The sequence below is a fragment of the Eriocheir sinensis genome, chromosome 1, assembly GCF_024679095.1.
Source record: "Eriocheir sinensis breed Jianghai 21 chromosome 1, ASM2467909v1, whole genome shotgun sequence".
Lineage (NCBI taxonomy): Eukaryota > Metazoa > Arthropoda > Malacostraca > Decapoda > Varunidae > Eriocheir > Eriocheir sinensis.
The window spans coordinates 37,569,208-37,574,065 of NC_066509.1; the positions used below are offsets into that span (position 1 = coordinate 37,569,208).

The window sequence follows — 4,858 nt, forward strand, 5'->3', positions numbered from 1 at the left end:
ACACACACACACACACACACACACACACACATTGAGAAGAAGAGGAAGCGAAGGAAATACAGGTGAAAAAGGAGATAATGCCTTGTCAAGATGAAGAGACTAATAGTTATAATCTGTGGTGGAGTGTGCGGAAGCGAGGGGAAGAGAGAGAGGGTCAGAGTTCACTAGAGGGCTGGAGGAGGAGAAAGAGAAGAAGGAGGAGGAGGAGGATATGGAGGAGGAATAGTAGGAGATGGAGAAATGGGAGAAGAAAGAAAGAAACGAGATGGAAAATGGTAGCGTAAGAAGGGAGCGTGCAAAGAGAGCAATGAAGAGGAGGTAGAGTGAGTTCAAAGGGCAGGGTTGAAGAGGAGGAGGAAGAGGAGGAGGAGGAGGGTGGCAAGCAGGGCAAGGAGGAAGAGGAGGTAGTGGAGGAAGAGAAGGAGGGCAAGTAGAAGGAGGAGGAGGAGGAGGAGGTGGGGGAGAGCGCTGGCCATTTCAATGCAAGGAGGGTGTCGCTTGGTATTTAGCCGCTGCTGCGTCGGGAGTGTCAGCGGCCTGGGCAAAGGGGCGGCGTGTCTGTGCTGCGGCTGTGGAGAGGGCAAGGCTGTGTGTGCTGTGCCGCGGTGTTTAAGCTCGACTTCAACACAGCAATACTCTCCACAACACTGCTTGTTTTCTTATTTTCTTGTTCTTCCTCAATTTGCTTCTTTGTCTCCTCGTTTTCCTCCTTCTCCTCCTCCTTATCTTCCAAAGCATATTTTCTTTTTTTCATTGTTTTTTTTCGTTTTTTTCTGTTAAGTTCTTCCTCATCTTCTTGTTTTGGCTTTTTCATCTCGCTATTCATCCTTTTATTTTTATTTCCCTTCCGTTTCCTTATTTTCCGTCTTCGTAGCTTGTAAACATGAGGAATGAATCGTCTGCAGGCAATATAAACAATGAAAGGAGGACAGAACGCTAAAGACAAGAAGCAACAGTAATCGAACATATGTACCGTACGTGTATCTTCATTAGCTCGATTATCCTCATTAGAAAGCAGAGTTTTTAATGATGAGTCTTCCAATTACAGACAGTCTTCCAGGTACAGAGGTCATTCCTCTCTCTCTCTCTCTCTCTCTCTCTCTCTCTCTCTCTCTCTCTCTCTCTCTCTCTCTCTCTCTCTCTCTCTCTCTCTCTCTCTCTCTCTCTCTCTCTCTCTCTCTCTTGTTTCTTCTTTCAATTTCTCCTCCTCTTCCTCCTCTCCCTGGTGTTGAGCTTATTCATTACACAAGTTCATGAACACTCCCTAATCAAGCAGGAAACATGGAAACATGGAAACAAGCATAAGGAGGAGGCGGCGGTAGAGCTCTTTTTATGAATTTTCTGCTTCTTCTTGTTCCTCTTTTTCTTCTTCTTCTTCTTCTTCTTCTTCTTCTTCTTCTTCTTCTTCTTCTTCTTCTTCTTCCTCCTCCTCCTCTTTCTCCTCCTCCTTGATAAGTAATAACAGACTTATAGAAATGGTTAAGGATTCGTTCCTCACTCAAGTTGTAACTCAACCGACAAGAGAAAACAATCTGCCGGATTTGGTATTAGTAAGCGGACCCGACCTCATTCGCGACTGTGAAAATGGTGAGAAAATTCATGGTTGCGATCACCACTAAATCCGTTTTAATGTCAACATATGTCACAAACTCGTAGACAATCTGTCAGTGATACCAGACTACAAAAAATCAAATTTCAACCTAGCCCGTGAGCTGCTTCCTCCTGCGACCTGGGACCAACTTAACCTCACCGACAATACAATCAACAACGTGTGGAACGACTTCAAAGATAAGCTTTTGGGAGTAGAGAAGGCTACAGTGCCTACGAAACCCAGGCGAGTAAATGGTGCCGTAGATCCACCGTGAATGTCCAGAGAATTAAAAAGGGCGGTAAACTTAATTTTTTTTTTTATATAATCTAATGAAAGAGAATGACACTGCCGAAGCCCGCACACAGTACCACACATGCCTAAAAGTTTGTCGCACCCTTATTAGAAGGTAATAAACGCAACTATGATGAACAAATAGCGCGCAACATCAAGACCAACTCAAAAAATTATTCACATACATCAGATCGAAAAACATATATCCAATACTGGTCCCCTGACAGACGAGACTGGATCAGTAACTCGGAACAGTAAACAAATGGCCACAATCCTCAACACTAACTTAGCATCCGTATTCACAGTCGAGGACATCGAAACCATTGCTGAGGGCCCTGGCCCGCGGAGAAGTGAAAAAGTATTTGGACAAACTCGACACGAACAAGTCAGCGGGGCCTGACAGTTTGTCCCCGCGGTCATTAAAAGAGCTTAAACAACAAATAATTCAATCACTCACTAATATGTTCAACCGGTCAGCTCAACTGAATAAGGTCCCGGAAGACTGGAAGATGGCGAACGTAACACAGATTTTCAAAAAAGGAGACAAAAGTGTTGCATTAAACTACAGGCCCATAAGTTTGACATCAGTGGCAGGAGAAATACTCGAAAAGATCATTAGAGACAAACTTGTTAAGTTTCTAGAAGACAATCATGCAATCTCCGACACCCAGTAAGGCTTCAAAAACAAGCAACAGAAGCGCCGAAGTCTTCCTCAAACTATATTTAGCATTAGTTAGACCTCATCTTGACTATGCGGTTCAGTTTTGGTCACCTTACTATAGAATGGATATCAAAATGTTAGAATCAGTGCAGAGGAGGATGACTAAGATGATTCAGGGGTTGAGAAACTTGCCATACGAGGGAAGACTCAAACAGTTAAACTTGCATTCTCTAGAAAGGCGAAGGGTGCGTGGAGACATGATCGAGGTTTATATATGGATGAAGGGCTTTAATAAGGGAGATATTCATAAGGTTTTGTTGGTAAGAGAACAGGGTAGGACACGAAGTAACGGATTTAAACTGGATAAATTCAGATTCAACAGGGACATAGGCAAAAATTGGTTTACCAACAGGGTTGTGGATGAGTGGAATAGGCTTAGCAGTCATGTGGTGAGTGCCAATACAATTGTCACATTCAAAAATAGATTAGATAAATTCATGGACAGCGATACTAGGTGGGGTTAGATACACGGGAGTTTAGGGTCAAAGGAACTGCCTTGTATAGGCCTACCGGCCTCTTGCAGATTCCAACGTTCTTATGTTCTTATGTTATCTGACTGGCGAGATGTCAAAAGCGGTGTTCCACAGGGGTCGATGTTGGGACCTGTTCTGTTTTTAGTGTACGTAAATGACATTGACGAGGGGCTATCGTGTAAAATATCGAAATTTGCCGACGACACAAACATAGCCAGCAGAGTCACTACGACAACGGATAAAGAACACTTCCAAGCTGATCTCGATCGTTTGAGCAGTCCCAGTAGCTAAATTATATTGTTTGTTATTGGGTTGTTTATTTATTTATTTATTATGTTGTTTTAATTTGTTTTATTTTGTTTTGTTTTTGTTTTGTCTTGTTTTGCTTTGTTTACTTTGTTTTTTTCTTTTCTTTTCCTTTTCTTTTCTCTTGATGTTTTCTTTTCTTTTCTTTCTGTTGGTGTTGCTGGCTGTGGATGAGCCTCCTCCTCCCCAGAAGACTCACCCGTCACCCGCCCTGCGGCCCCAGGGGCCGAAAGCTCGATGACTTTTTAGTTATTTTCTTGATATTGTAATTTCATTTTCTTTTCTCGATGATTTAATTTCCTTTCTCTATCCTCTATCTTGACTGTGTGGGTTAGCCTCCTTCTCCCCAGAGGAGATTCACCCGTCACCCACCCTGCGGCCCCAGGGGCCGAAAGGTGGATGACTTTTCTGTTTTCCTTTTCTTGATGTTTCTATCATCCTTTCTGGTGTTCCTGGGTCTGAACGAGCCGCTTTCCTCCCAGAAGAGACTCGCCCATAATTTTGTGATGTTGGTTTGGGCCGAAAGGTGGATGATTCTTTTCATTTCCATTTTCATTTTTCTAGTGTTACTTCTCTGCATTTTCCTTCTGGTGTTACTTCACATTTCTTCTTCTTGTGTTATTTCTCTTCAAATTCCTTCTTCTGTGTAACTCTTTTCAATACCTTCTTCTGTGTAACTCTTTTCAATACCTTCTTCTGTGTAACTCTTTTCAATACCTTCTTCTGTGTTACTCTTTTCAATACCTTCTTCTGTGTTACTCTTTTCAATACCTTCTTCTGTGTTACTCTTTTCAATACCTTCTTCTGTGTTACTCTTTTCAATACCTTCTTCTGTGTTACTCTTTTCAATACCTTCTTCTGTGTTACTCTTTTCAATACCTTCTTCTGTGTTACTCTTTTCAATACCTTCTTCTGTGTTACTCTTTTCAATACCTTCTTCTGTGTTACTCTTTCAATACCTTCTTCTGTGTTACTCTTTCAATACCTTCTTCTGTGTTACTCTTTCAATACCTTCTTCTGTGTTACTCTTTTCAATACCTTCTTCTGTGTAACTCTTTTCAATACCTTCTTCTTGTGTAACTCTTTTCAAATTCCTTCTTTTTGTGTTACTCTTTTCAAATTCCTTTTTCTTGTGTTACTCTTTTCAACTTCCTTCTTCTTGTGTTACTCTTTTCAAATTCCTTCTTCTTGTGTTACTTCATATGCCTTCTAGTGTTACTCTCTTCTCTTCATTTTCCTTCTTCTTTCTTCTTCCCTTTCCCTTCTTCTGGTGTTCTCTCATTTTCCTTGTCGTCTTTTCCTGGTTTTGTGTTGGACGCGTTAGTCTCCTTCCCCAGAGAAGACCCGCCATACCAACATACAAGACGCTTTAAACAAAGCAAAACGAGACAATTTTTTTTTTTTTGTTTTTTGTATTTTTTGTGTATTTTCGTTTTTTATCGTAGTTGGCATGACACTTGCCTTGCTTAGGGGAAT

The 4,858-nt window shown here is 41.6% G+C and overlaps 1 long non-coding RNA gene across 3 annotated transcripts; it reads right to left on the minus strand.

Moving 5' to 3' along the window:
* Positions 1-3,471: 3,471 nt before the first annotated feature.
* LOC126996527 (uncharacterized) lies at positions 3,472-4,587 on the minus strand. Of its 3 annotated transcripts, none has more exons than XR_007751242.1 (2): positions 4,394-4,587; positions 3,472-4,288 (listed from the first exon to the last, which is right to left on the minus strand). It is a non-coding gene; the product is annotated as an uncharacterized LOC126996527 (long non-coding RNA). The 3 variants fall into 3 exon arrangements; XR_007751240.1 differs by having other exon boundaries at positions 3,472-4,315; XR_007751241.1 differs by having other exon boundaries at positions 3,472-4,315; positions 4,448-4,576.
* Between the last annotated feature and the right edge of the window lie 271 nt (positions 4,588-4,858).